The sequence below is a fragment of the Pristiophorus japonicus genome, chromosome 8, assembly GCF_044704955.1.
Source record: "Pristiophorus japonicus isolate sPriJap1 chromosome 8, sPriJap1.hap1, whole genome shotgun sequence".
In the NCBI taxonomy this organism is placed as follows: Eukaryota; Metazoa; Chordata; class Chondrichthyes; family Pristiophoridae; genus Pristiophorus; species Pristiophorus japonicus.
In genome coordinates this window covers 24,779,164-24,802,658 of record NC_091984.1, presented here as the reverse complement: position 1 = coordinate 24,802,658, position 23,495 = coordinate 24,779,164, and the positions used below count along the sequence as shown (strand labels likewise).

General features: G+C 44.2%; 1 protein-coding gene across 8 annotated transcripts in view; it reads left to right on the top strand.

Moving 5' to 3' along the window:
- The window catches only part of znf644b (zinc finger protein 644b), a 129,923-nt gene that overhangs the window by 47,927 nt on the left and 58,501 nt on the right, over nucleotides 1-23,495 (top strand). For all 8 annotated transcript variants that reach the window (XM_070886567.1, XM_070886573.1, XM_070886571.1 and 5 more), the window contains one exon: nucleotides 15,345-15,505. The gene's annotated coding sequence lies outside the window, so the exon portion shown is untranslated. The remainder of the gene's footprint in view (nucleotides 1-15,344; nucleotides 15,506-23,495) is intronic.

Here is a 23,495-nt window from a genome sequence, read left to right as displayed (position 1 = left end):
CAAGATGACCGGAGACCAGCTCTGCTGCACGGACTTAGTGCTCACACATATCACAGTATGAGCTGACCGGTGCTGCCCCTGGGCACACGCCTCGTCTGGGCCCCGAACTCTCGTCTCTCCTGCGTCCCGATCTCGTGGCTCCTGCTAACTAGTACCAACCCCTGGGGAACACCACTGTATACCTTCCTCCAGTCTGAAAAACAACTGTTCACCACTAGTTTCTATTTCCTGTCACTTAGCAAATTTTGTATCCATGCTGCCACTCTCCCTTTTATTCCATGGGCTTCAACTTTGCTGGCAGGCCTATTATGTGGCACTTTATCAAAGGCCTTTTGGAAGTCCATGTACACTACATCAACCGCATTGTCCTCATCAACCCTTTCTGTTACCTCATCAAAAAACTCAATCAAATTAGTTAAACACGATTTGTGTTTAACAAATCTGTGCTGGCTTTCCTTAATTAATCCATACTTAAGCGTCTGTTAATTTTATCTCAGGTTATCGTTTCTAAAAGCTTCTCCACTAACGAGTTTAAACTGACTGGCCTGTAGTTGCTGAGTTTATCCTTGCACTAGTTTTTAAACAAGGATGTAACATTTACATTTCTCTAGTCCTCGGGCACCAGACCCGTATTTAAGGAGGATTGGAAGATTATGGCCAGTACCTCTGCAATTTCCACCTTTTACTTCCCTTAGCATCCTAGGCTGCATCCCATCCGGTCCTGGTGACTTATCTACTTTAAGTACAGCCAGCTTTCTAGTACAGGTGCAGCGTTGAGAATCCGGACTCTGGACCGATCAGTGGCAAGGTCGCTGGAATCCGGACCCGCCGATGCTGCTGACCTTGGAGCCCCACCACTGCCTCGCCGCTGCTGCCCTTGCCTCCGGGCCTCCTCAACGGGCCCCCGCCTGAACACCTCCCCCTCGATTGGGGCCAGTCGGCCCGAACAGCTCCTTTGGCGGGGCCCCGCCCGAACACCACCTCGATGGGGCCGGCTGGCCCGACTAGATCCTCAGAGGGGTCCCCCCTCCCCCCTTGACGTTCCAAAATCTGGCAATACCCGAACCTGGGCTTGGGTTTTTCCGGATTCGTGACATCAAAGACAGTCGAAAGCCCGGAATCCCGAACAGCCTCTGTCCTGAGGGTTCCAGATTCTCGACGCTGCACCTGTACCTCCACCGTATCAATTTTTATCCCATCCAATATCTCAACTACCTCCTCTTTCACTCTGACTTTGGCAGCATCTTCTTTCTTTGAAAAGACAGATGCAGAGTACTTAGTTAGTACCTACCACGCGTAGGTCTCCATTTTGGTCCCTAATTGGCCCCACTCCTCTTCTTACTACCCGTTTACCATTTATATGCCTATAGAAGACTCTTTAGATTCCCTTTTATGTTAGCTGCCAACTATTCTCATAATTCTCTCTTTGCCCCTCTTATTTACTTTTCCACTTCCCCTCTTAATTTTCTATATTCACCGTGGTTTTCACTTGTATTCTCAAGCTGACATCTGTCATATGCCCCCTTTTTCTGCTTCATCTTACTCTCTATCTCTTTTGTCATCCAGGGAGCTCTGGCTTTGGTTGCCATACCTTTTCCCCTCGTGGGAATGTACCCCGAACCATCTCCTCATTAAAGGCAGCCCATTGTTCGATTACAGTTTTGCCTGACAATCTTCGATTCCAATTTACCCGGGCCAGATCCATTCTCAACCCTCTGAAATTGGCTTTTCTCTAAGTTTTTACATAAGAACATAAATAGGAACAGGAGTAGGCCATATAGCCCCTCTAGCCTGTTCCGCCATTCAAAAGATCATGGCTGAAAAAAAAATTTGCAGATGACACAAAGGTTAGTGGGAAAGCAGGTTGTGTAGAGGACACAGAGAGGCTGCAGAGATTTAGATAGGTTAAGCGAATGGCCTAAGGTTTGGCGGATGGAATACAATGTCGGAAAATGTGAGGTCATCCACCTTGGGGGGGAAAAAAAACAGTAAAAGGGAATATTATTTGAATGGGGAGAAATTACAACATGCTGCGGTGCAGAGGGACCTGGGGGTCCTTGTGCATGAATCCCAAAAAGTTAGTTTGCAGGTGCAGCAGGTAATCAGGAAGGCGAATGGAATGTTGGCCTTCATTGCGAGAGGGATGGAGTACAAAAGCAAGGAGGTCCTGCTGCAACTGTACAGGGTATTGGTGAGACCTGGAGTACTGCGTGCAGTTTTGGTCACCTTACTTAAGGAAGGATATACTGGCTTTGGAAGGGGTACAGAGACTATTCACTAGGCTGATTCCGGAGAGGAGGATACCTTATGATGATAGATTGAGTAGACTGGGTCTTTACTCGGAGCTCAGAAGGATGAGGGGATCTTATAGAAACATTTAAAATAATGAAAGGGATAAACAGAATAGAGGCAGAAAGGTTGTTTCCACTGGTTGGGGAGACTAGAATTAGGGGGGCACAGCCTCAAAATACGGGGGAGCCAATTTAAAACCGAGTTGAGAAGGAATTTCTTCTCCCAGAGGGTTGTGAATCTGTGGAGTTCTCTGCCCAAGGAAGCAGTTGAGGCCGAGCTCATTGAATATGTTCAAATCACAGATAGATTTTTAACCAATAAGGGAATTAAGGGTTATGGGGAGCGGGCGGGTAAGTGGAGCTGAGTCCACGGCCAGATCAGCCATGATCTTTGGTGGCGGAGCAGGCTCGAGGGGCTAAATGGCCTACTCCTGTTCCTAATTCTTATGTTCTTATTAATGTTGGGGAGGTCCAGAACCGGTGGTCGCAGGGATGGGGGGTGGATGGGCCATTTGGGGATGGGGGGAGACTTCTTCACCCCGGGGGTGGTGGGCCTGTGGGGTTCTCTGCCACGGAGAGTTGTTGGGGCCAGTTCACTGGATGTATTCAGGAGGGAGTTGGATGTAGTCCTTTCTGCTGGGGGTTCAGCGGGTGTGGTGAGGAAGCAGGAGTGGGGTGCTGGGGTTGATGTTCAGCCATGAACTCATTGAATGGCGGTGCAGGCTCGAAGGGCTGAATGGCCTACTCCTGCACCTATTTTCTATGTTTCTATGTTTGATCTGATCATGGACTCGGCTCCACTTCCTCGCCCGCTCCCCATAATCCCCTTATCGTTTAAGAAACTGTCTATTTCTGTCTTAAATTTATTCAATGTCCCAGCTTCCACAGCTCTCTGAGACAGCGAATTCCACAGATTTACAATCCTCTGAGAAAATAAATTTCTCCTCATCTCAGTTTTAAATGGGCGGCCCCTTATTCTAAGATCATGCCCTCTAGTTCTAATCTCCCCCATCAGTGGAAACATCCTCTCTGTATCCACTTTGTCAAGCCCCCTCATAATCTTATACGTTTCGATAAGATCACCTCTCATTCTTCTGAATTCCAATGAGTAGAGTCCCAACCTACTCAACCTTTCCTCATAAGTCAACCCCTTCATCCCCGGAATCCACCTATGAACCTTCTCTGAACTGCCTCCAAAGCAAGTATATCCTTTCGTAAATATGGAAACCAAAACTGCACGCAGTATTCCAGGTGTGGCCTCAGCAATACCTTTTATATAGCTGTGTAGTAAGACTTTCCTGCTTTTATACTCCATCCCCTTTGCAATAAAGGCCAAGATACCATTGGCCTTCCTGATCACTTACTATACCTGCATACTATTCTTTTGCGTTTCATGTACAAGTACCTCCAGGTCCCACTGTACTGCGGCACTTTGCAATCTTTCTCCATTTAAATAATAATTTGCTCTTTGATTTTTTTTTCTGCCAAAGTGCATGACCTCACACTTTCTTTAGATTGCTCCCTGTCTTTTTCCATTAGCTACTCTAAACCTTATGATATTGTGATCACTTCCCGAATTGTTTCCCTACTGACACTTGCTCCACTTGACCCACTTTTCCCAGATCCAGCAATGCCTCCTTCCTTGTTGGGCTGGAAACTTATTGATCAAGAAAGTTCTGCTGAACACATTTTAGAAATTCTTCCCCTTCTCTGCCCTTTACACTATTACTATCCCAGTCTATATTGGGATAGTTGAAGTTCCCTGTTATCACTTCTCTATAGTTCTGGCACCCCTCTAATTTCCCTGCAAATTTGCTCCTCTATCCATCCCACTAGTTGGCGGCCTATAGAATATGCTTAGTAGTGTAATGGCACCTCTATTGTTTCTTAACTCTAACCAAATAGATTCTGTCATTGACCCCTCCAGGACATCCCCGCCCTCCAGCAATGTAATATTCTGCTTAATCCATACTGCCACCATCAAGGAATATTTAGTACCCAATCCTAGCCTTTTTTGAGCCAGATCTCCATTATCACCACAACGACATTCCCATATGTCTATTTGCGTCTACAACCCACCAGTCTTATTTACCAAGATCATGACTGATCTGTGACCTAACTCCATATATCTGCCTTTGCCCCATATCCCTAAATACTTTTGGTGTTAACAAAAATCTATCTATCTCAAATTAACAATTAAATAGCATCAACTGTCGTTTGCAGAAGAGAGTTCCAAACACGTCCTTGTGTGTTTTCTAACTTCACTCCTAATGTTTCGACTCTGTTCCCTAGTCCTGGACTCTCTCACCAGTGGATATAATATTTTATTCTCTATCCTATCAGTTCCTCTTAATATCTTGAAAACTTTAAACAAATCACCCCTTAATCTTCTAAATTCCAGGGAATACAACCCTAGTTGCTGTAATCTCTCCTCATCATTTAACTCATGGAGTCCAGGTATCATTCTAGTAAATCTATGCTGCACTCCCAACAAGGCAAGGAGAAAATTTGAAATTTACGAAGTGTATTGGTACACAGCAGTTTACTGAGCCTTCTATTTGAAACTGAAATGGCACCAAGTGGTTTTCTAAGTCATAACCTTGTTGTGTAAAATCACACTAAGACTATTGTGTTAATATTGGGGGATGGAATTCTGTCGTCACTATTTTTAGTAAAAATAGTTGGCTTTGATTTTCAGCTGCCAGCACTGCTTTATACTTGTGCTCACTTTTGCACTGAAGTAAGAAAAGACAAATTTCACCCCCATGGTCTTCTCTTGATCTCATTTTAAAATTTGAGTTATTTAAGAGTCATGAATGCCTTTTTTTAAAGCTTTAATCCCGTGAAATTGAAATGGAAAAAAAAGAATGACTTGGATTTATATAGCGCCTTTCACGACCATTGGATGTCTCAAAGCATTTTACAGCCAGTTAAGTACTTTTGGAGTGTAGTCACTGTTGCAATGTAGGAAACACGGCATCCAGTTTGCGCACAAGCAAGCTCTCAAACAGTAGTGTGATACTAACCAGATAATCTGTTTTTTATGTTATGTTGATTGAGAGATAAAAATTGGCCAGGACACCGGAGATAACTCCCCTGCTCTTCTTCAAAAATAGTGCTTTGGAATCTTTTGTATCCACTTGAGAGAGCAACTGTTTCATCCGAAAGACAGCACCTCCGACAGTGTAGCACTCCCACAACACTGCACTGGAGTGTCGGCCTAGATTTTTGTGCTCGAGTCCCTGGAGTGGGATCTGAACCCACAACCTTCTGACTCCGAGGATTTTCCCTCAATCTGTTTCAGCGAATACACTGACACGAACACCCATGTTGCCTTTTCTGTAAAAGACCTTTATTGAAGATTCTCCGATCGGGACTTGTCAAGATAAAGGAACACACTCTATTAGAGCTTGTTCAACTCCCTCAGGACAAGTCTCGTTATAGCGCGAAACCACAGCAGTTATACATTTTCAAAACAGAACACATTTGATTAGCACTTAGTTCATCCAATCACTTTCTGCTTCCCCCAGAATACATCCAATGGCAGGCCGACAGGTCCCCCAGACAGGGCGGGCGCTAATGTTAGTCTGTGTTTACGGTTTCGCTTACGGATTCTTCCCTATTTTATGGCTTGTTATAGCAGTCCCTTCGTATGACTCATACCTGACTTCGCTTTTCCCGTAACTCGTGTTTGACCACACTCTGAGTAACCTCTTTTTGTGTCGACACTGCAAGTATTGCAGATTGACATTTCTTTCAGCTATCTTCCCATGATTCTCTTCACCACTTGACACATTCACAATTCCTCTATTCACATTCTCAACAGCTGACACTAAATTGCATTTAGTTTGGGTCATCTTGATCCAGTCAACCAGAACATGCGTTGGCTAATGTAGAATTGTTATAGTACTCCATGATATGTTAAATTGTCTTATCAGGAAGAAATCTTCTGCTTTACATCCCTAGACAGTAAAAACCCATGGGATCCAGGACAAAGTGGCAAGTTGGATCCAAAATTGGCTCAGATGCAGGAAGCAAAGGATAATGGTCACAAAAACACCCATCAACCATTACCCTTTGCTTGCTGCCTCTGAGCCAATTTTGGATTCAACTTGCCACTTTGTTTCCGGTGGGGTTCCACAGGGCTCAGTACTAGGTCCCTTGCTTTTTGTGGTGTATATCAATGATTTAGACTTGAATGTAGGGGGTTATGATTAAGAAGTTTGCAAATTATACTAAAATCAGCTGTGTGGTTGATAATGAAGAAAGCTGTAGACTGCAGGAAGACATCAATGAACTGGTCAGGTGGGCAGAACAGTGACAAATGGAATTCAATCCGGAGAAGTGTGAGGTAATGCATTTGGGGAGGGCTAACAAGGCAAGGGAATACACATTGGCCTGAAATTCCATTCAACCTCTTCCTTCGGGTAAACGACCTAAAAAAAGCAAAAGATTACGCACTTACCTGCTGCTGCTGCGACTGTCCGAACTTCCGAGCCCGAGGCCCAGAGGCGACTGCGCGCTCAGCTCGTGCACGTGGGAACGTGCGCAGGCCAGGATCTAGTGACAGCAGCCAATCGGGTACAGTATAGTTTCTCATTCATAGCAATAGGGGTTCTGTAAGTACGGAACTCCTATTGCAATGAATGAGAACCCCCACCTCAAACACTTAAAAAAAAACAATAAAAAATAGAAAATAAAGTACACAATTAACATGCATTTAAATTAAAGTTGTTATAAAAAAATCATTTTCTGACTTTTTAAAAAAAAAACATTTTATTAACACTTAAAATAAACTTACCATAGTGGGAAGGATTTTTAAACGTAAATGCTTTTATAACTTTTTTTATTTGTATGTGTATTTTTAACCACTTGGGCCTGTAAAAGTAGGCTATAAGCCTGCTTTTTCAGGCGCAGGATTTTAAAGGTCATTTGCAGGGCAAGATATTCGTAAATGTCGGAAATTTTACCCTGCAAATGTCCTAGCTCCCATCTGTCAAGACCAAAAACTTGACGGATCAGAAATGTCAGTTTCCAGCGCAAGCGCATGCGCATTGCGCGCTGGAAACCTGCTTTTCCGATGCATTCACGGGTCCGTAGGAACTTCTTATGGACCCGGGACATCGCAATTTCAGGGCCAATAAGCATACAGGAACAAAGGGAGTGCATGTCCATGGATCCCTGAAGGTAGCAGGTCAAGTAGATAAGGTGGTTAAGAAGGCGTACGGAATACTTGCTTTATTAGCCGAGGCATAGAATACAAGAGCAGGGAGGTTATACTTGAACTGTATAAAACACTAGTTCGGCCACAGCTAGATTACTGCATGCAGTTCTGGTCACCACATTACAGGAAATATGTGATTGCACTAGAGAGGGTGCAGAGGAGATTTACAAAGATGTTGCCTGGACTGGAGAATTCTAGTTATGAGGAAAGATTGGATCAGCTGGGTTTGTTTTCTTTGGAACAGAGGAGGCTTTATTGAGGTGTATAAAATTATGAGGGGCCTAGATAGAGTAGACAGGACGGACCTATTTCCCTTAGCAGAGGGGTCAACAACCAGGGGGCATAGATTTAAAGTAATTGGTAGAAGATTTACAGGGGATTTGAGGGGAAATTCCTTCACCCAGAGGGTGGTGGGGGTCTGCAACTCACTGCCTGAAAGGGTAGTCAAGGCAAAAACCCTCACTTGGATGTGCACTTGGAAGTGCCGTAACCTACAACATTACGGACCAAGAGCTGGATAGTGGGTTTGGGCGAGAATGTTCTTTGTTGGCCGGCACGGACATGATGGGCCGAAATGGCCTCCTTCCGTGCTGTAAATATCTATGATTCTCTGATTGTATAAGCTCCCCATTATGATTGTACTGCATATGCTTGACCAGTTAATCTGATTCTACTAATGCAACAAATGTGTATTTACATCACAAAAGGGGTAGACGAGAGAACCATCATCACAGCCACCTCCTACAGCCATTCTCTCTTTTTCTCGGAATGCCCATATGGACTAGAATTAATTAATCATATTTGGACCCAAATAAAAACGGAAAATGCTGTAAATACTCAGCAGGTCAGGCAGCATTTGTGGGGAGACAAAAAGTTAAAGTTTTAGACAGACTTTTCATCAGAACTCAAAGTTAAAGATGTAACAGTTTTTAAGCAAGTGCAGAGGTGGATAAAGAATAAAAGGGAAGGTCTGTGGCGGGTGGAAGACAGGAGAGATTAAATGTCAAAAGGGATGATGGTGCAAGGCAAAAGGGGATAGTAAAGAACAAGTAAGGAAACAAAAGCTGGGTCTGGAGGAGGTGTAAATGGGAATAGCAGAATCATTACCAACAGCTGCTCTCCAACACAATGGGGGCAGTGCTTATGATAGACCCATCCTTTGTTTCTTTACTTCTCCCATTACCATCCCCTTTCCCCTTGCACCACTTTGAGAAGGAGGTGGGTCAGTCAGAGAAGTAAGTAATTTGTGACTTTTATTAGGGCAGTTTCAGTGTTGTGGCAGAGGTGGAACTCTGATAGAGATTCAAGCAGGGAGCTGCAAGATGGATGCGACAACATGTTCAGGGACTTTGGAGAAGAAAGGGTTGGATCGGGATAGTAATTTGAAAGGACGCCATGCTTGAGAGGTTTTTTTCGGAGGGGCTTAAAGAATGTAGTTTTGAAAGAGAGGGAGATGCATGGGCAACCTCAAAGTTTATGGAAATTTCAGACCAGACAGGAATTGTGCAATCTGACAGACTCCCAGCATTGCTGGCCAGCATCATTCAATTGCAGCTGGTATAATGTGATGACAGCAGTTGCCAGGCTTGTAATTCACCAGAAAACTTGAAGGGTCCTTTTGTACCTGGCTGCCATATGACATGGGCTGTCATGATGCACTTCGAGTATTCCACAGGAACAGGGTGAAAACTGCAAATTCCAAGGAAGATCTATTTCTCACACACAGAATTTGTCTACAGCAGCTGAAATCCCTGGCACCTGAGCCCAACTTTCCATCTCTGGGACTGAACTGTTCCCAGAGCTCATAGAAAGGCACATCTAGACAAGATAAACTTCTTGCAGGTATTGCCAACACTGACACATTTTATGGGTAAATTTAGTGATCTCTCTCTTCTCCACACACCCCCCCCCCCCACCCCGCCCTCAAAAACTGTGTAATTTATTTTGTTTTATAACTTATTTTAGTTGTATAGGCTAACCCAAGTGAAGGAGAAAATAGCAACTACAAACAGTGTAAGGAAATTGTGAGCAAATTGATTACAGGTTGAACTTCTCTTATACAGGACTCCCTTATCTGACACCGCCCCTCGTCCGGCACCATTCCCAGCCGCCGAGTGGCGCATGCACAGAACGCGGCCAGTCAAAATCCTTCCTTCCCCAGTCTCCGAACATACATTTAAAAAAAAAATTTGTACTGGGTACTCGCCAATATAATCTTTCTCCTCGATGTCGGGATTATCGGCTGCCTCCTCCACCGCCCTGTTGGAACTCCTGCAGCCACAGTCCGCGGGCCGGCTGCTTCTTCGTTCAGCGCTCCTTCCGGGGGTTTGGGCCGGCAGGCTGCGTCCCTGGGCCGGCCGCTTCTCCCCACAGCGCTCCCTCCAGGGGGTCGGTCCGCAGGCTGCTTCCCAGGGCCGGCCGCTCCTTCGCTCAGCGCTCCCTCCGGGGGGTCGATCTGACAGGCTGCATCCTCTGGTCGGCCGCTTCTCCCCACAGCTCTCCCTCTAGGGGGTCGGGCCGGCAGGCTGCTTCCCAGGGCCGGCCGCTCCTTCGCTCAGTGCTCCCTCTGGGGGGCCGGGCCGGCAGGCTGCTTCCCAGGGCCGGCCGCTCCTTCGCTCAGCGCTCCCTCCGGGGGTTTGGGCCGGCAGGCCGCGTCCCTGGGCCGGCCGCTTCTTCCCACAGTGCTCCCTCTGGGGGGTCGGACCGGCAGGCTGCGTCCCTGGGCCGGCCGCTCCTTCGCTCAGCGCTCGCTCCGGGGGTTTGGGCTGGCAGGCAGCTTCCCTGGGCCAGCCGCTCCTTCGCTCAGCGCTCCCTCCAGGGGTCGATCTGGCAGGCCGCGTCCCTGGGTTGGCCGCTCCTTCGCTCAGTGCTCCCTCCGGGGGTTTGGGCCGGCGGGCCGCGTCGACTCTTCAGGCCGTGCCAACACCAGGGCCTGCTCGGGCCGCCGACCACCTCTTTTTCCCTTACCCCCCCTCCCCGCATCTGACCGTGGCTACCTCCACCCTCCGCCTCCTGGGCCAATAACCTCCCCACATCCGGCAAAATCCCTCATTCGGCACAGGCCAGGTCCTGACGGTGCTGGATAAGGCAGGTTCAACCTGTAGTTTGTTTTCTAGTAACTTCTGGTTCCAGATGAATGTGGGAAAGAATTGAGCAGCTTGTTTGAGTGGTTCTGTGGTGACTGCTCATTGCTAATTGGAGGTTTACCCACCTGTCAAGTAAATGGAGCTGGTTTCTGACCCGATATCCTCTGCTTCACAAAGATCGCCTACTTTTACCTCCATAACATTGCTCATCTCTCCACGCCTCTGCCTATCTACTGCTGAAACTCTCATCCATTACTTTGTCACCTCCAGATTTGACAATTTCAGTGCTCTCCTGACTGGCCTCCCATACCGCATTCTCCATAAATTTCAGCTTATCCAAAACTCTGCTGCCTGTATCCTATCCTGCACCAAGTCCCGCTCGCCCATCACATCTGTGCTCGCTGACCTAAACTGGCTCCTGGTACCCCAATACTGCCAATTTAAAATTCTCATCCTCGTCTTCAAATCCCTTCATGACCTCGCCCGTCGCTACTTCTGTAGCCTTCTCCTCTGGATGTTGCTCTTTGCATTGATGTGCAGTGCCATCTCCTGCCAAACATTCTCTGTGGATAATGGCCTGCTTCCTCTGCCATACTTGCTCCAATGAGACTTCCACAGCTTGGCCAAGTATTTCAAATAGTTTTGAGTATCAGGATCCAACACTTCTGATGTGTTAAGTTAGTTTAGAGTTTTGACCTAATTGAAACAGACACAGAAGGAAGATGCAGTTCTGTAGATAGGAATGGCTGCATAATTCTGAGAAAAATGAACTGACTGGAATTGGACAGCTACGCCCTTCTAAGAAATGTTGGGCCATTGGGCCCAAGTTTCGGGCCACGCCTAAAACGGCGCAGCCCGGACCTGGATGCCCGTTTTTCGCGCCACAAACAGTGAAACACTGAAAACAGTGCCGGGACCTCTGCACATGCGCGCTATAGTGTGCAGTAGCTCCATGCGCTCAAAACTGTGGGAGGGGCCCGAAGCATGCAGCCCCTAGCCCTGGCCGAATGGCCTCACTGGGGCAGCGTGGATAAGGCTCACCTCCCACCCGACCGGACTTGCCTCCTGCTCCCTGGACCCGACCCGACCCGACCTCTGCTCCCCCGCCCCCCATCCGACCCGACCTCCGCCCCCCCTCCCCTCCCACCCCCCCGGCAGCCTGACCTCCAAGACCCGACGCCACCTACCTGTAAATAGAGTCCGAAGTCTTGGGCCCGGCCGTTCATCCTCCTTCCCTTCCTCCTCTCGCCTTCCCTTCCCCCTCCCCCTCCCCTCTCTTTCCCTCAATCCCTCCCCCTCCCCTCTCCTTCCTTCCCTCAATCCCTCACACTCACTCACACACACTCACTCACACACACTCACTCACACACACTCACACACACTCACTCACACACACTCACTCACACTCACTCACACTCACTCACTCACTCACTCACTCACTCACTCACTCACTCCTCTCGCTGTCAGAAACACAGACACTAACAGAGAGTGAGAGACACACAGACAGACAGACAGAGTGATAGAGACACACTGGGGGGGCCGTCCCAGCACGCTGTTGGAGGACTCCTGGTGCTGCAGTCGGTAAGTAGAAAATGTTTTATTTATTGATTTAAAAAAAATTTTTTAAATTTTTTTTGATTGATTTATTGATGTATTTATCATTTATTATTGATGGCTCTTTATTTGTAAAACTGAAGTGTTTAATGTTCATAAACTTCCCTTTAAACCCCCTCCCCCCCCCATTCCCTACGCCTGATTTGTAACCTACGCGTGATTTTCTAGGTGTAGACAAGGTTTTTCTGAGCGTACAAAAATCTACTTACTCCATTCTAAGTTAGTTTGGAGTATGTTTTCACTGCCTAAACTTTCAAAACGGGCGTAAGTGGCTGGACACGCCCCCTTTTGGAAAAAAAAAATCTGTTCCAAACTGAAACTGTTCTAACTGACTAGAACTGGAGCAAACTAAATGCTGAGAATTGCAATTTCTAAGATACTCCATTCAAAACCAGTTGCTCCAAAAACAAGGAGCAACTCGGGCCCAAACTTGGTCCCATTGTTTCTAGAATATCTTCAGAGAAGGGCAGTTGTGAAACTCAACCGATGGGTTTGTTTGTGTAATCCAGGAATCTACATGTTCTTTGTCTGCATGGGCTGTACAGATGCATATTGGAAGCACTCGTGGGTTATATATAAAGTATAAATGAAGACTTCTGATTGGGAGAAAATGGGTTGGGCTGACTGAATTTTCTGATCCGAGTCCCTCACAATTAATTTAATTGTTTTATACAATTTAAATTATTAAATGAAATTCTGAGGTAACCATGTTAGGATAAAAATTTATTGTGTTAAGGGAAAGCAGATGTTTGGGCTGTGGGGGCCCAGAGTTTGATTGAGCCTGGGTCATGGCGAATGACCATCTCCAAAATCCTGGTCATTGGAAACTCGAGTTGGGAAAGGCCTTACTCGTGCCTCCGTGCTTTAGCAAAAACTGCAAATCCAGCATGGAAAGTATGGGGTAGAAAAAAAATATTTATAATCATAAAAAATTAAGAAAAAGAAAGAAGGTTTGTAATGTACATAACTGAGAAATAGTTTTGGGGAGGGAAGAACAAAAGGTTACCTACATCTTATCGAGTTTTCTGAAGTGTCAAGTAAATAGTAATACAAATATTCCGGACTCTGTATCTTTTATTCTATGCAAATCTCTGTAATGGAATATTTTTACCTGGTTTCAATCATGTAAAGTTTGCTTATGTAAATTTGTGTTTAACGCTCTGGGTAAACCATTGTCCTATTTAGGCTGCAGAAGGATCGCTTTCGGCATTGAAGAACACATTCCAGGTCTCAAACTACCTGTGAGCAATGCTACTGGAAATCTACTAATAGTGTATTAAATGGTGTACCCAATCCAGAATATTACATCACAGCAGTCAGGGAAGCAGAAAATATAAATGTAAATTAGTAAGAAGTAAATTTAAAACCAATATTAAGAACTTCTTTCTTCAATGTGTGATAGATGTTTGGAAGAATCTACCAGGCAGGGTAGCAGAGATAAATCAAAATGGAGGTGATCAAAATATTGTTCCACGCTGGGTTGGGAGAACTGGGATATAACACGGATTACGCTTCAGTAGCCTTTCCTCACCCTGACTTGTGCATAAAAGAAGCTGCAAATTGTAGCCCTGATTCCATCCCCTGTTATATGACATTGATGCAGTCGATCTAATGGTTGCAGACAATATAAGCCTTAGGTTTTTGATGCAAAAGGGCATTCTTCGAACTATATTGAACATACTTCTAAGTATCACAATTAAACTGGTTTGAAAAACACTGTAGCTAATATAAATCCATTTCAAACATTCCCCATATATGGACGTCGCCCCTTTATTGTCACGGTAAGGATTGGATTTTCGGCTTTTGGGTTTTTTCGGCGCGAACGGTAGCGATACATGAAACTTACCATTTTCGCTGCGCTACCGTTTTTAGGCCGAACTTTTGGGTATTATGTTTGCGGTAAGGGGGGCATTGCATGAGGATTCGCGGCGCAAAAACATGAGTTTGGCTAAATTTAGTCCGGGGCCGGGAGCGCTGCGAGAGAGGCTTTGGGAGGGGGAGGGGGGGGGAAATGTGCAAAAAATATTCACAAAACCCTTAGCTAGCAAATCATTAAAAAATAATTTAAAAAAATTAAAAATTTAACTTGCCTATTTTGCAGGTTTTCATACTTGCTGCTGCTGGCAGGGCTGCTCCTACAGGTTTGGCCTGTTGGTATTCTGGGCGTGGCATAAGGGTCAGGAGAGAGCCGAAAGTACGACTGTAGCGCAATTCGCGGCATTCCACGTCGGCGCACCTCTCCCCTGCGGTACTTGAAAGCACCGCCGCAAACAATTACCCGAGGATCCTGCCTGGACTTTGCGACCAGGTTTTCGCTGCGGAGGGTCAAATCGCGGCGAAAACCTGGTCGCAAACTTCGCGAAAATCCAGCCCCTTAGTGTGGCAGAGGAATCTTTCCAGTTGGTCAATGGCAACAAATTTGCAACAACAGGGTGTGAAATAGTTTACGCCATCCAAAACAGAACAATTTTAAGTAAACCAACTGTAGCACTCGTGATTTCAGCGTGCAGTGCATTGATTGCCACCAAAACCCCAAGGCATACAGAGAGGAAGATGGGGGGAAAAAAAGTAAGGAAAACTTAAACCTGATACATTTCAATCCTTTATCTGGTGTGCAGCTGAAGTATTCCCATTGATGGCAACATTTTGCTGTCTTTCTGCTTGTAAGCTGACTTTATTGTTCACAGTTGAAGTTCCAGATAGGATGCAGTACATTAAGTACTTGAGCACAACGGTGTCTTTGCTATTCAATACTCTGGATAATTTATCCCACCTGGGACCATTCTTACTATTCCAGGACACAAAAAGAAATGTCTACAGCGTTACATGCTGGATTTCACCATAATCCAGCCACACACCGTTCAAAAACTCCACAGAATATTGTTTGTAAGTGAACTAATGTATTAATTTTAGACTCTGAAGCTGATGTATCAATTTTTGACTCCAGGGCATGACAGAATTTTATGTATTCCTTTATAAAACAACAAAGTTCTATTAGTAATGTGAGCAGGGTGGCAGAAGAAATGATTCAAAAGCTGAAGGTTCATGTGAAAATGAAAGTTTTACTATGGGGAAAAGTTGTCACTCAAACGAACTTAGTTGAAATGCTGTAAGATTTATCATTTTTAGTTGCAGATGAATTCATTGGAATTGGAAAAAGACAGACGGCTCAGTGCATCTGAGGAGAGGTACTGAGAAGTAGCTTTGCCGACAAAAACGAGCGATTGTATATGAGCGCAAGAGACTGGGAGACGGAAGTAGCAAGGGAAAAGAAGAAAGTTGAAAGAAACGTAAGATTTATCGCAATTTTCCACATATTTTTACCTTTTATTTTCAGTATGCTCTCATTTCTGACATTGCACATTTATGTGATGCTTATTTACATTGTATACCAAAGTGTTTCAGATTTCTGTGTATGCTTAATTTATTTTGTTTTCGTGCAAAAGTTTGTTTTCAGAATTTAACTTTAGTGCAGCACTGAAAGTGATATTAAAATGGAACTAAGTGATACTTTAAAAGGGTATGATTTTTACATTAAGTTTCATCAAGTCTACAACACTGACACAGGCCATTCGGCCCAACTGGTCTATTCTGACGTTTGTTCCACGAGCAGCTTCTCACCCTATCAGCGCATACTCGATGGGCCAAGTGGCTGCCTCCTGTGCTGTACCATACTATGAATATCCTATTTTCTCCCTCATGCTTATCTAACTTCCCCTTAAATGCATCTATGCTATTTGCCTCAAATACTCCTTGTAGTAACACATTCCATATTCTTACTCTGAATAAAGAAGGTTCTCCTGAATTCCCTACTGGATTTAAAATTGACTATCTTAAAATGATGTCCCTAGTTTTTGAATCCCTACAAGTAGAAACATCTTCTCTATTATGATCTATCGAACACTTTCATTTTAAAGACCAGCATTACATTGTAAACTTGTATATTTTCAATGCATTACCTTGGCTTTTAATTTGTTAGAGCTCTTCATTTTTATTATTAATGGCATATATTAACTTGTGCAAAAATGAGACAGGATTCTGAAGCCGAATTTAAGCAGTTTCTGGTGCCTTTGGTATTTTACTGTCAATTTGCAATTCAAATATACTTGAACTCCCTTTAAAATATGAGCTTTGAGATTTGGGGTTTTAATTGCCTGCAGCATGTTTACTACATTGTTTACAAACACAGCAAACGGAGGAATACTGGGCTGAGAATTCCGGCCTCGCCGGGTCCGTATGAAGTGCAGATGGAACCGGCGCGTCCTCACAAAAGCAGATTTTGGGGCGCGATGTGCATGCACCGAAAACCGGCTTTTCCGATCTGTTAGGATTTCTCTTGACAGATGTTCCGCATTCCCGGGCGAAGGACATCCGCGCGGGACAGATTGGGCTATTCGTCTCTTGCCCAACAAAAGTCCTTCAAACTTTTACGCCTGGTAAAAGCAGGCGCATAGCTTACTTTTACCAGCGAAAGAGTTTAAAACATATAAACAAGTGTTTAAATTAAATTTTTATTTTAATAATGCTGTCCATTAAGGTAAGTTTATTTTTAATACTATTAAAACACACTTTTTTTAAATTCCAAAAAATATATTTTTTTCTAAAACATTTAATTACATTTAATTTCAATTAATTTTAAATGTGAGGTGTTTTATTTATTTATTCTGTGTTTTGGGGATTTTTCTCATTGATAGTAAAAATGGGAGCTCTGTTGTACGGACTCCCATTATCCGTGAAAATACTGCATAGTGGTTCAGGCCCATGTGACTCCAGCTGTACCTGGAAGTCATCTCCCCAGTGCTGCGCAGCGAATCTAGGCCTCCGACCAGAATCTCTACGGTCCTGCGGGACTACCAGATACTTTTGTAGATTTTTTTTTTTTCGGGTCCTCCAACCACAATTTCTCCCCCAATAAGTTAGCAAAGTAGGCAGATAGTTGGCAAATGCAGTTCAATGTGAAGTGGAACATTTTGGGGTTAAAAAAACCTGAAAAGTTTATATATTTAGGGGCATTGAATATATAAGCAAGGAGGTGATGATGACTCTGCATAAGACACTGGTTAGTCCAAAGCTTGAGAACAGTGCAATTATCACTGGGAGGCGGCTCGTAAAACATAAATGTCAGCATAGACCAGTTGGGCCGAATGGCCTGTGTCTGTCCTGTAAACGCGATGAAATCCGATGTAAAAATCATACCCATTTAAAGTATCACTTAGCTCCACTTTAATACTATCACTTTCCGTGTTATACTAAAGTTACAATAGTGACTACACTTCAAAAGTACTTAATTGGCTGTAAAGCACTTTGGGACGTCCTGAGGTTGTGAAAGGTGCTATATAAATGCAAGTTCGTTTTTAATGGCACACGGGATATGCTGAGGATGACCACGTGGTTGCTTTTTGCTGCGTTTTGTAAGGTGATATTGGGTCTTGCTGAACTGCATTTGTGCGTGCACCAAATTTGGTAAATAATCCCTATGCTCGCCTGGATGGAGGAAGAGAGGCAAAAAGAATGAAGGAAATGGTGTTCTTGATTGCCCCTGACAGTACTGTCCCTATGTTGCAAAAGTCTTGAGAAGATGACCGAGATCCTCCAATATCTCGTGCTAACCAGTAACCCTGAGGACCCTGGGTTTACATCGGTGTGCCATGGCCAACAGTATGGCTGCTGGCATAATGGCAGATGTGGACATTTTGGCTTTGGTGGTGCTGATCTTGTTGGTATGCTTTCTTTCATCTTGTACTACCCTACGTAAACTATAGGTGATCCAAAACTTGGCTGCCTGTGTCCTAACTCGCATCAAGTCCCACTCAACCATCGCCCCTTTGCTCGCTGACCGACATTGGCAAAGCTTCGATTTCAAAATTCTCATCCTTATTTTCAAATCCCTCCATGGCCTGGCCCCTCCCTATCTCTAATCTCCTCCAGTCCCACAACCCGCTGAGATATCTGCGCTCCTCTAATTCTGCCCTCTTGAGCATCCCTGATTATTGCTCAACCATTGGCCGTGCTTTCAGCTGCCTAGGCCTCAAGCTCTGGAACTCCTCTCCCCCTCTCTACCTCTCATTCCTCCTTTAAGATGCTCCTTAAAACATACCATTCCTGCACTAATTTCTGCTTAGTGTTTAGTGGGAAATTGGGTTGTGTAGAAGACGCAGAGAGGCTGCAAAGAGATTTAGATAGGTTAAGCGAATGGGCTATGGTTTGGCAGATGGAATACAATGTTGGAAAAATGTGAGGTCATCCACCTTGGGGAAAAAAAACAGTAAAAGGGAATATTATTTGAATGGGGAGAAATTACAACATGCTGCGGTGCAGAGGGACCTAGGGGTCCTTGTGCATGAAACTCTTTTAGGATCCTTGTGCATGAAACTCTTTGAGTCTACCTATAAAACATAAAACATTAAACCAAAAGTTATAAACTGCATTGTCCGAGAATTGAACCTGGGTTTTTGGTTTTGCAGGAAGGAATTTTACTGCTAAACCACCAATATGCCAAAAAGTTAGTTTGCAGGTGTAGCAGGTAATCAGGAAGGCGAATGGAATGTTGGCCTTCATTGCGAGAGGGATGGAGTACAAAAGCAGGGAGGTCCTGCTGCAACTGTATAGGGTATTGGTGAGGCTGCACCTGGAGTACAGCGTGCAATTTTGGTCACCTTACTTGAGGAAGGATATACTAGCCTTGGAGGGGGTACAGAGACTATTCACTAGGCTGATTCCGGAGATGAGGGGGCTACCTTATGATGATAGATTGAGTAGACTGGGTCTTTACTTGTTGGAGTTCAGAAGGATGAGGGGTGATCTTATAGGAACATTTAAAAATAATGAAAGGGATAGATAAGATAGAGGTAGAGAGGTTGTTTCCACTGGTTGGGGAGACTAGAACTAGGGGGCACAGCCTCAAAATATGGGGGAGTTGAGAAGGAATTTCTTCTCCCAGAGGGCTGTGAATCTGTGGAATTCTCTGCCCAAGGAAGCAGTTGAGGCTAGTTCATTGAATGTATTCAAATCACAGATAGATTTTTAACCAATAAGGGAATTAAGGGTTATGGGGAGCGGGCGGGTAAGTGGAGCTGAGTCCACGACCAGATCAGCCATGATCTTTTTGAATGGCGGAGCAGGCTGGAGGGGCTAGATGGCCTACTCCTGTTCCTAATTCTTATGGTCTTATGTTCTTATGTTATGTTCTTATGTTTGTTTATGCGGCTTGCTGTCATTTTTATTGCATAATACTCATGTGAAGTGCCTTGGGATGTTTGACTCCGTTAAAGGCGCTATATAAATACAAGTTGTTGTACTATTTCAACCATGAAATATTCTTTGTCGGCGGTGCTTCAGAACAAACTGCCAACGTTCCTACTAAGTTGCGCGGCCTGGAGGTCCCCACGGGCTGCTCGGCAGCTTTTCAATGGAAATAACCACGCATGTGCGAAAATTTGAATTGGCCACGCAGCCAGTTAAAGGGACCGTGCATGGAAAAAAATAAGAGGCAACATCGCCGACCACCCTGATTCATTTTTAAATCAACTCGCTGACTGTCACGGGAATCATCACTTAGATTGCTTGCCAATCCCTGACCTCATGTTAAAAGTTTGTATCGTAAAAGCCCTTTTTTCAATGTCCCTACTGCTGAAGTCTTGTAAATACTTATGTTACATTTGGCTTACTGGTGAATTAACAGATAATAATCAACTATTTTAGGTTCCACATATACATTATGTACTGTTTGGAGAATAAAGCAAATACATTTCATAAATTAGTAGCAAAAGCCTGTACTAAAAATGTACAGTCAAGCTGAAATGGATTTTAAAAGCCTTGGACACTGAGATCAATCATTTATGGAGCTTCTCTTAGCTACTCTGGGCAGATTAAGGAACTGCCCAATGCAATTCTGTTTTCCCTTGCTTCACTTAAGTGCAATATAATATTGAAATGAAGCAATGGTTCCTTTGCAGGACCAATTTTAGGTTAGTCTAGCTATATGGATCTGAGACACATTTTCTGGACTTTCATGGCTTGTTCTGCCCCATTGCCACTGACCTGAACAGCTGTAAAAATGGCCTTATAATAAAAAGCTGAAAAGGTTCTAAATGAGAAAACTAGTAATGGCAAAAAACATACACTAAAGTAAATGGCCTGGAGAAGAGAGGAAAACAGGTGTGGCATTGGAGAGTAGATAATACATGCAACAAAGAACAAGAGTCAGATTCAAACATGACTGTTTTGAGACAATAACATTGCTCTTCAGCCTGTTGAAAATTTGGCCACTGGTTCACTGCCTCTTGTAAACTTCTGATTACTAGAAGTTCTTTGGGATCGGTATACTGAATGCCAAAGCTGTGGGTAATGACACTTGTTGCAGCATGTCACATACCTGTCTTGGACATGCAGTTGGATAATCATTTTGAAGCTTGAATATTGTGAAACAGAGTAACGTGTTTTCTTGGGTGAAATAACAAAGCCTATTCAAGTATTTGTTTAAGTTTGTAGAGATTTTGTGAAAGTTTAGTTGTCATTTTCTGCATATTTGGAATTTAAAACATTTAATCACGTGGTAGGTTTGAACTCTTGAATATGGTTGTTTTGATAGTCCATTTACTTTTTAAATTAGGTAGATAGATTGTGCTCTTCAAAGTCTTAAATATATATTAAAGAAAGACTTGCATTTATATAGCGACCTTCACGACCACCGGACATCCCAAAGCGCTTTACAGCCAATAAAGTACTTTTTGAAGTGTAGTCACTATTGTAATCGTAATTCATCTTTAGCATTTCAATCTATAATTATCTCGACGCAGACTCGATGGGCCTCCTTCTGTGCTGTACTATTGTATAAATTAATTTAAGTTAGCTTCTGGTTTGTGGAAGTTCACCTATTCTACAATGGTAATTTTCAAAAACCTTCAGACCAAATTATACATTTCATAGAAACATAGAAAATAGGTGCAGGAGTAGGCCATTCGGCCCTTCGAGCCTGCACTGCCATTCAATGAGTTCATGGCTGAACATGCAACTTCAGTATCCCATTCCTGCTTTCTCGCCATATTCCTTGATCCCCCCGAGTAGTAAGGACTATATCTAACTCCTTTTTGAATATATTTAGTGAATTGACCTCAACAACTTTCTGTGGTAGAGAATTCTATGGGTGAAGAAGTTTCTCCTCATCTCGGTCCTAAATGGCTTACCCCTTATCCTTAGACTGTGACCCCTGGTTCTGGACTTCCCCAACATTGGGAACATTCTTCCTGCATCTAACCTGTCTAAACCCATCAGAATTTTAAACGTTTCTATGAGATCCCCTCTCATTTCTTCTGAACTCCAGTGAATACAAGCCCAGTTGATCCAGTCTTTCTTGATAGGTCAGTTCCGCCATCCCGGGAATCAGTCTAGTGAACCTTCGCTGCACTCCCTCAATAGCAAGAATGTCCTTCCTCAAGTTAGGAGACCAAAACTGTACACAATACTCCAGGTGTGGCCTCACCAAGGCCCTGTACAACTGTAGGAACACCTCCCTGCCCCTGTACTCAAATCCCCTCGCTATGAAGGCCAACATGCCATTTGCTTTCTTAACCGCCTGCTGTATCTGCATGCCAACCTTCAATGACTGATGTACCATGACACCCAGGTTTCGTTGCACCTCCCCTTTTCCTAATCTGTCACCATTCAGATAATAGTCTGTCTCTGTTTTTACCACCAAAGTGGATAACCTCACATTTATCCACATTATACTTCATCTGCCATGCATTTGCCCACTGACCTAACCTATCCAAGTCACTCTGCAGCCTCATAGCATCCTCCTCGCAGCTCACACTGCCACCCAACTTGGTGTCATCCGCAAATTTGGAGATACTACATTTAATCCCCTCGTCTAAATCATTAATGTACAATGTAAACAGCTGGGGCCCCAGCACAGAACCTTGCGGTACCCCACTAGTCACTGCCTGCCATTCTGAAAGTACCCATTTACTCCTACTCTTTGCTTCCTGTCTGCCAACCAGTTCTCAATCCACGTCAGCACACTACCCCCAATCCCCCATGTGCTTTAACTTTGCACATTAATCTCTTATGGGACCTTGTCGAAAGCCTTCTGAAAGTCCAAATACACCACATCAACTGGTTATCCCTTGTCTACTCTACTGGAAACATCCTCAAAAAATTCCAGAAGATTTGTCAAGCATGATTTCCCTTTCTCAAATCCATGCTGACTTGGACCTATCATGTCACCTCTTTCCAAATGCGCTGCTATGACATCCTTAATAATTGATTCCATCATTTTACTCACTGCCGATGTCAGGCTGACCGGTCTAAAATTCCCTGTTTTCTCTCTCCTAACTAACTCTCACTGACGCAAATTAAATGTGCAGAATGGGGATTTTTTAAGATACTCCAGAAAAATCAATTTGCTCCAAAAAAAAACACAGCAACTCCTGAGCAAATTTGGGACATAGATTTTATTACTACATTTAATCCCCTACTTTTTTTTTTAAAGTGGGGTTACATTGGCTACCCTCCACTCCATAGGAACTGATCCAGAGTCCATGGAATATTGGAAAATGACTGTCAATACATCCGCTATTTCCAAGACCACCTCCTTAAGTACTCTTTGATGCAGACCATCAGGCCCAGGGAATTTATCGGCCTTCAATCCCATCAATTTCCCCAACACAATTTCCCGACTAATAAGGATTTCCCTCAGTTCCTCCTTCTTACTGGACCCTCTGACCTCTTTTATATCCGGAAGGTTGTTTGTGTCCTCCTTAGTGAATACCAAACCAAAGTACTTGTTCAATTGGTCTGCCATTTCTTTGTTCCCCATTATGACTTCCCCTGATTCTGACTGCAGGGGACCTACGTTTGTCTTTACTAACCTTTTTCTCTTGCATATCTATAGAAGCTTTTGCAGTCCGTTTTAATGTTCCCTGCAAGCTTCCTCTCGTACTCTATTTTCCCTGCCCTAATCAAACCCTTTGTCCTCCTCTGCTGAGTTCGAAATTTCTCCCAGTCCCTGGGTTTGCTGCTATTTCTGGCCAATTTGTATGCCACTTCCTTGGCTTTAATACTATCCCTGATTTCCCTTGATAGCCACAGTTGAACCACCTTCCCTTTTTTATTTTTACGCCAGACAGGGATGTACAATTGTTGTAGTTCATCCATGCGGACTCTAAATGTCTGCCATTGCCCATCCACTGTCAACCCCTTAAGTATCATTCGCCAATCTATCCTAGCCAATTCGCACCTCATACCTTCAAAGTTACCCTTCTTTATTTCTGGACCATGGTC